Raw genomic sequence first — 9,063 nt, 5'->3', positions numbered from 1 at the left:
ATTCAGTTGGCTACCTTAAGAGGTACATATACTTGCATATGTCTCTTACTTGTATGTTCGGACTTAGAATATTTTTATACACGTCACTAATAGGATGACGATTCAGTTGGCTACCTTAAGAGGTACATATACTTGCATATGTCTCTTACTTGTATGTTCGGACTTAGAATATTTGTATACACGTCACTAATAGGATGACGATTCAGTTGGCTACCTTAAGAAGTACATATACTTGCATATGTCTCTTATTTGCATGTTCGGACTTAGAATATTTTTATACGCGTCACTAATAGGATGATGACGATACATATGGCTACCATTGTTAAATATATTTAAATAAAATTTATTTAAATATAATTATTATTTTATATATATATATTTTATATATATATATATTCTGACTTAAAAAAGCCAAACAAAATAAACACAATTAAATTTATGTTTATTATCGAATCATCAAGCAAAGGATAAGCTTCAGTGGATCGCAGTATGGCAGCTGCTCAACCACTTACAACACCTTGCCTGTTACAAAAGTCGTTTACAATTGATTCTAGGCTTTGTCATTGTATTAAATAATGCTTTTATATGTAACTAGCGCGGCATCAGGTGATCGAAGATCCTCCCAATTTACTATGTTACAAATTACATTGGCATCACATCCATTGTCGTTTATAAAGTAAATTATAAACTTTAAATGGTTTAGAAGCCATACAATGCAAATTGCCCCTTATTTATCATTGCAGTCCAGCACGGATACGACCTTAGAGGCGTTCAGGCATAATCCAACGGACGTAGCGTGTCATACCACTGTTCGCTCGAACAAGTATTGTGCCATTGGTCCGTACCTGCGGTTCCTCTCGTACTACGCAGGAATGCTGTCGCAACAACGTTTTGTCATTAGTAGGGTAAAACTAACCTGTCTCACGACGGTCTAAACCCAGCTCACGTTCCCTTGCATGGGTGAACAATCCAACGCTTGGTGAATTTTGCTTCACAATGATAGGAAGAGCCGACATCGAAGGATCAAAAAGCGACGTCGCTATGAACGCTTGGCCGCCACAAGCCAGTTATCCCTATGGTAACTTTTCTGACACCTCTTGTTAAAAACTCTTTAAACCAAAAGGATCGATAGGCCGAGCTTTGCTGTCCCTGTGTGTACTGAACACCGAGATCAAGTCAGCATTTGCCCTTTTGCTCTATGTGTGGTTTCTGTCCGCACTGAGCTGGCCTTGGGACACCTCCGTTATTATTTGAGAGATGTACCGCCCCAGTCAAACTCCCTACCTGGCAATGTCCTTTGAATTGGATCATACCTGAGTAATTGGAGTTATACCAAATTTTCAAATCAAAAATACATAAATGCACCGTTTTATTAAAGAATTTGTTTGCGATTATATAACAAACTCGTGATACTTTGATCAAGAAGCTTGCATCAAAACCCAATACCATAAGATATAATAAATATATCCGTATAATGGCTAGGAAATGATACACGTTCCATTTAATCAAGTAAGTAAGGAAACAATAAGAGTAGTGGTATTTCATTGACGATACCAAACCGAAGTCTAATATCTCCCACTTATTCTACACCTCTTATGTCTCCTTACACTGCCAGATTAGAGTCAAGCTCAAAAGGGTCTTCTTTCCCCGCTAATTATTCCAAGCCCGTTCCCTTGGCTGTGGTTTCGCTAGATAGTAGATAGGGACAGTAGGAATCTCGTTAATCCATTCATGCGCGTCACTAATTAGATGACGAGGCATTTGGCTACCTTAAGAGAGTCATAGTTACTCCCGCCGTTGACCCGCGCTTACTTGAATTTCTTCACTTTGACATTCAGAGCACTGGGCAGAAATCACATTGTGTCAACACCCGCTAGGGCCATCACAATGCTTTGTTTTAATTAGACAGTCGGATTCCCCAAGTCCGTGCCAGTTCTGAATTGATTGTTAATTGATAATCGTTATAATTAATAAGAACTAATTGGTTTGACCCAATTAGTATTCTTAAAAATTTTAGCAAGAAAGTTCCACAATTGGCTACGTAACTAACTATCCGGGGAACAAGTAACTAACATAAATGCTAGAAACTCTATTTACCCAGAACGAGCACATAAACCATGTTATTGTTTCCCAATCAAGCCCGACTATCTCAATCTTCAGAGCCAATCCTTATCCCGAAGTTACGGATCTAATTTGCCGACTTCCCTTACCTACATTATTCTATCGACTAGAGACTCTTCACCTTGGAGACCAGCTGCGGATATTGGTACGGCCTGTTGAGAAGTTTGCGTGTCCCCACCATAAATTTTCAAGGTCCGAGGAGAAAATATCGACACAACAGTATATGTCATGCTCTTCTAGCCCATCTACCATATCTCTCTGCGAAAGACTTCCATGGTAGTACGGCTATAAAACAGAAAAGAAAACTCTTCCGATATTTCTCGACGGCTTCTTTATGGTCGTTCCTGTTGCCAGGATGAGCACGAGGCCCATATTTAATAACAAACGGATACTCAACAGGTTACGGAATTGGAACCGTATTCCCTTTCGTTCAAAATTATTCAAGTATATTATATTAGCTTGATTTGTATATATTGCGTTTTGGTTTTACTTGAAAATTTTCGGCTTTCGCCTTGAACTTAGGACCGACTAACTCGTGATCAACCACTGTTCACACGAAACCCTTCTCCACTTCAGTCCTCCAAGGTCTCATTCGATTATTTGCTACTACCACCAAGATCTGTACCAATGGCAGCTCCATGCAGGCTTACGCCAAACACTTCTACGCATACCATTGTTACCTTCCTACTCACTAAAGTTTCAAAATTTATATCACAAGTAATATAAATCATCTACTTTAGCGGTAATGTATAGGTATACAACTTAAGCGCCATCCATTTTAAGGGCTAGTTGCTTCGGCAGGTGAGTTGTTACACACTCCTTAGCGGATTTCGACTTCCATGATCACCGTCCTGCTGTTTTAAGCAACCAACGCCTTTCATGGTATCTGCATGAGTTGTTAATTTGGGCACCGTAACATTACGTTTGGTTCATCCCACAGCGCCAGTTCTGCTTACCAAAAGTGGCCCACTGGGCACATTATATCATAACCTTAAACTTCATATCAAGAAAGTTAAGGTTCTTACCCATTTAAAGTTTGAGAATAGGTTAAGATCGTTTCGACCCTAAGGCCTCTAATCATTCGCTTTACCAGATAAGATTATTTTATATAATATTAAAATGCACCAGCTATCCTGAGGGAAACTTCGGAAGGAACCAGCTACTAGATGGTTCGATTGGTCTTTCGCCCCTATACTCAATTCTGACAATCGATTTGCACGTCAGAACTGTTTCGGTCTTCCATCAGGGTTTCCCCTGACTTCAACCTGATCAAGTATAGTTCACCATCTTTCGGGTCACAGCATATATGCTCAAGGTACGTTCCAGTTAGAGGCATAAATAATATAAATATCATTATACATAACTATATAGAACGCCCGGGATTGTGTTAATTAGCTATAAATAGTTAAAAAACTAATCCCATTATTAGTCAAGTTAATTACGCTATTAGGTTTATATCCCAATAACTTGCACATATGTTAGACTCCTTGGTCCGTGTTTCAAGACGGGTCCCGAAGGTATCCTGAATCTTTCGCATTGTTAATCCTACAAGTGCATATAATAAACACAAAAATCAATGATAATCATGCCATTATATAATTCCGAAAAATTAACGCACTGTATTCATATAAATCTATCAGCACTTTATCAAATTAATAACATTTATTCTGTGTTAAAAATGCAAGCAATTTAATTTGAATAAACTATAAGTTATATTTTATGATAAATTTGGTATGCTAATAGATTACAATGTCCTTATATGGAAAAAATGCACACTATTATCATAATATTGTTTAAATATTACAATTTTAATGATGAATTTTCCATAACGGATATTCAGGTTCATCGGGCTTAACCTCTAAGCAGTTTCACGTACTGTTTAACTCTCTATTCAGAGTTCTTTTCAACTTTCCCTCACGGTACTTGTTTACTATCGGTCTCATGGTTATATTTAGTTTTAGATGGAGTTTACCACCCACTTAGTGCTGCACTATCAAGCAACACGACTCTTTGGAAACATCATCTAGTAATCATTAACGTTATACGGGCCTGGCACCCTCTATGGGTAAATGGCCTCATTTAAGAAGGACTTAAATCGTTAATTTCTCATACTAGAATATTGACGCTCCATACACTGCATCTCACATTTGCCATATAGACAAAGTGACTTAGTGCTGAACTGATTTCTTTTCGCTCGCCGCTACTAAGAAAATCCTTGTTAGTTTCTTTTCCTCCCCTAATTAATATGCTTAAATTCAGGGGGTAGTCCCATATGAGTTGAGGTTGTATATAACTTTTATTTGCAATTAATTCTTTATATATAATGATAAAACATTTTATTAAATTCGTTTAAAGCTGACGTATATATATATTAATGGCATTTATTTGTAACGAATTAACGAAGAATAATAATATTGTCAACGTTTTTCATATTTCAAATCATTAATAAGAGACAATTCTAGATAATATTTTATGCTAGACATTTCTCAGTATTATTTGATTGAAAAAGAAAATATTCCTCTTCGTTTTTCTCAAACTTTAATTACTATTGTGAGATAATGTTTTTCATATATTTGTTAATATTATGAATAAAATAATTAAATTATTTTTATCCAATAATATACCATATGCTTATAAAATTTTATTATAAAATTTGTATAAACAACTTAATTAGCATAGTCTTACAACCCTCAACCATATGTAGTCCAAGCAGCACTATAAAATTAATTAAAGTACATAACAGCATGGACTGCGATATGCGTTCAAAATGTCGATGTTCATGTGTCCTGCAGTTCACACGATGACGCACAGTTTGCTGCGTTCTTCATCGACCCATGAGCCGAGTGATCCACCGCTTAGAGTTTTATAATATTGGTTTTAAATTTGGTCAAATATGTTTTTATTGAAAGAAATTAAAAATACACCATTTTACTGGCATATATCAATTCCTTCAATAAATGTATTTATATACCTAAAATAAATGCTGCGAAATGTCTTAGTTTTATATAAACAATATATATCAAAGTATTATTTGTAATGGCATTTGTTTGTTAATATATATTGATAATTTTATATAAAACATTAACCTGAAACCAGGTACAACATTGTATATTTTAGGTTGTTGCATTATCCAATGTATGATCATCATCAAATTAGTTGGCCAATACATCTCGCAACGCGTGTATATTATGGTCCATATACACACAAAAGTTTATAATAAATATATAAAATATATTTTATTATATTAATAATTCGATTTGCTTGTTCGAATTTTATGTTTGTTTCTATTTAATTTATTTGTAATAATATTATATTATTACAATATTTCGATTTGCTTGTTCGAAATTTATTTGATCTTTTACTTTTAAGATCATATTTTTGGTATAATTATTATTATAATTATTATGTATATATATATATATTGGTAATTTGTATTAAATTTGTATTAACAAATTTTTTTATTAACGGTAAGGATATTATACAATAATGATCCTTCCGCAGGTTCACCTACGGAAACCTTGTTACGACTTTTACTTCCTCTAAATAATCAAGTTCGGTCAACTTTTGCGAAACAACCGTAACACACAAGGCGTCACAGTGATCACGTCCGGAGACCTCACTAAATAATTCAATCGGTAGTAGCGACGGGCGGTGTGTACAAAGGGCAGGGACGTAATCAATGCGAGTTAATGACTCACACTTACTGGGAATTCCAAGTTCATGTGAACAGTTTCAGTTCACAATCCCAAGCATGAAAGTGGTTCAGCGGTTTACCCGGACCTCTCGGTCTAGGAAATACACGTTGATACTTTCATTGTAGCGCGCGTGCAGCCCAGGACATCTAAGGGCATCACAGACCTGTTATTGCTCAATCTCATTATTGCTAGACGCAATTTGTCCATTTAAGAAGCTAGTGTCCTTATAATGGGACAAACCAACAGGTACGGCTCCACTTATATAAACACATTCAAACACAATAAACATTTTACTGCCACCATGAATGAAGGCTATATAAGCTTCAACACCATAATCCTGAAGATATCTATTTAATATATTTGAGTCTCGTTCGTTATCGGAATTAACCAGACAAATCACTCCACGAACTAAGAACGGCCATGCACCACCACCCATAGATTCGAGAAAGAGCTATCAATCTGTCTTACACACTTATGTTCGGACCTGGTAAGTTTTCCCGTGTTGAGTCAAATTAAGCCGCAGGCTCCACTCCTGGTGGTGCCCTTCCGTCAATTCCTTTAAGTTTCAGCTTTGCAACCATACTTCCCCCGGAGCCCAAAAGCTTTGGTTTCCCGGAAGCGACTGAGAGAGCCATAAAAGTAGCTACACCCAATTGCTAGCTGGCATCGTTTATGGTTAGAACTAGGGCGGTATCTGATCGCCTTCGAACCTCTAACTTTCGTTCTTGATTAATGAAAACATCTTTGGCAAATGCTTTCGCTTAAGTAGTCTTACGACGGTCCAAGAATTTCACCTCTCGCGTCGTAATACTAATGCCCCCAAACTGCTTCTATTAATCATTACCTCTTGATCTGAAAACCAATGAAAGCAGAACAGAGGTCTTATTTCATTATCCCATGCACAGAATATTCAGGCATTTGAAGCCTGCTTTAAGCACTCTAATTTGTTCAAAGTAATTGTACCGGCCCACAATAACACTCGTTTAAGAGCACTAATGCAGGTTTTTAAATAGGAGGAACATATGAAAAAATACAAGTATTTAAACACATATAAGAACTCCACCGGTAATACGCTTACATACATAAAGGTATAGTACTAACCACAATTGTAAGTTGTACTACCCGTATGAAGCACAAGTTCAACTACGAACGTTTTAACCGCAACAACTTTAATATACGCTATTGGAGCTGGAATTACCGCGGCTGCTGGCACCAGACTTGCCCTCCAATTGGTCCTTGTTAAAGGATTTAAAGTGTACTCATTCCAATTACAGGGCCTCGGATATGAGTCCTGTATTGTTATTTTTCGTCACTACCTCCCCGAGCTGGGAGTGGGTAATTTACGCGCCTGCTGCCTTCCTTAGATGTGGTAGCCGTTTCTCAGGCTCCCTCTCCGGAATCGAACCCTGATTCCCCGTTACCCGTTGCAACCATGGTAGTCCTAGATACTACCATCAAAAGTTGATAGGGCAGACATTTGAAAGATCTGTCGTCGGTACAAGACCATACGATCTGCATGTTATCTAGAGTTCAACCAATATAACGATCTTGCGATCGCTTGGTTTTAGCCTAATAAAAGCACATGTCCCATAAGGTTCATGTTTTAATTGCATGTATTAGCTCTAGAATTACCACAGTTATCCAAGTAACTGTTAACGATCTAAGGAACCATAACTGATATAATGAGCCTTTTGCGGTTTCACTTTTAATTCGTGTGTACTTAGACATGCATGGCTTAATCTTTGAGACAAGCATATAACTACTGGCAGGATCAACCAGAATAATGTTTTCGTTCATATTTCATTCATATTTTTTGAATAGAAATTAGTAATATAAATATAATAGATTTTATTTCCATTTTATATGTTCGGTTTTTCTTAAATATTGATTTTAATTCAATATTTTTTTTTTTGCTTTGTGAAATAATTCTATTTTAATTCGAATACGGCCATTTTTATATGGCATTCGTATACGTTCTTTAATTTTTACTTGTTTCGCCACTAATATAACAAGTTTATAATTGATGTTAAAGAAAAAGTACAACTTTTTTATAACACAATTTTCAATATATATTGTTCTTTCTATAAGTTTTTATTATATTATATATACATATTTCATTCTAAAATATCAATTTTGTTCAACATACATAATTATTGTATCCACACATGTACAATTTTTGTTTAACCAATATAAATATTGAGTTAAATCATTTGCATTTTGATGATAAATTTAAAATTTATCTTTTCCATATAACTCTCTGGTAATATATGATATAAAACCGAGCGCATATGAAATTATTTTGATCACTAATATTGCAATTATATTTTATTATAATGCTTTTTGTAAACACATTGTACCGGCAAGCGATACTCTGTGCCCAAACGACAGGGGATATAATAATTTAATATAAATTATCATATATACCTGCCACCAAAGATTAACGATAAAAGTCGGAAACAATTTGTTATTCTATATATAATAGAAACTTGACCTCTGTTTCACCTTATTATCATGGGTTTATAATATTAACCGCGTAGCCAAGTCTTAATTTCATTTAAGAAACAAATTTATACGGATAATATTTTGATTTTAATATATGTTGTTCTATTGATAACAAAAGTATATATTATAATATATTTTGTTCAATAGTAGATGGACTACTTACTGTACCATCCTTATTTTTTATTATTATTGATATACATTATATTGACAACAGCATATGATATTCATATGGTTTGTTCAATAATTAATTGGTGGACAACCACTGACCATCCTATAGTAGTTTTTGGCCACGACGTCTAAATATCGAAATTATTTAATTCCGTTTGCCACCCATACGATAGATATTAACTATCTATAATAATAATGTGTACACATAAAATATTATATGTATATATATAGACCAACAGACAAGCACTTCACCCTATAGTAGTTTTGGCCACGACGTCTATATATCGGGCATATTTAATTCTCTTTGCCACCCAACCAAAGATATTCACTTTTTTATATAAAGTATTATTTGATCATATTAATATAACCAATTATTTCTGCCATATTCATATAATTTCTTTATGAATTATTTTTTGGTCATATCCATATAATCTATATGCCGTATCCATATAATGAATACGGCATATCCATACAACTAGCCATATTTGTATGTCAATGTATATTTTATTATACATTTTTTTTCTTTATACATATAATATGGTATTTCCATATCGCTATAATTGAATTATATGTATAA

The 9,063-nt window shown here is 34.8% G+C and overlaps 3 non-coding genes across 3 annotated transcripts; all 3 read right to left on the bottom strand.

Annotated features, from left to right (window-relative positions):
- Positions 1 to 448: 448 nt before the first annotated feature.
- Positions 449 to 4,407, bottom strand: LOC138914681 (large subunit ribosomal RNA). The gene has a single exon (XR_011420494.1). It is a non-coding gene; the product is annotated as a large subunit ribosomal RNA (ribosomal RNA).
- Positions 4,408 to 4,805: 398 nt separating this feature from the next.
- On the bottom strand, positions 4,806 to 4,984 carry LOC138914680 (5.8S ribosomal RNA). Its single transcript, XR_011420493.1, has one exon. It is a non-coding gene; the product is annotated as a 5.8S ribosomal RNA (ribosomal RNA).
- A 621-nt stretch (positions 4,985 to 5,605) lies between these two features.
- LOC138914684 (small subunit ribosomal RNA) lies at positions 5,606 to 7,598 on the bottom strand. The gene has a single exon (XR_011420497.1). It is a non-coding gene; the product is annotated as a small subunit ribosomal RNA (ribosomal RNA).
- Between the last annotated feature and the right edge of the window lie 1,465 nt (positions 7,599 to 9,063).

Source organism: Drosophila takahashii, unplaced genomic scaffold, assembly GCF_030179915.1.
Source record: "Drosophila takahashii strain IR98-3 E-12201 unplaced genomic scaffold, DtakHiC1v2 scaffold_75, whole genome shotgun sequence".
Taxonomy (NCBI): Eukaryota; Metazoa; Arthropoda; class Insecta; order Diptera; family Drosophilidae; genus Drosophila; species Drosophila takahashii.
This window is presented reverse-complemented; position numbering and strand designations above follow the sequence as displayed.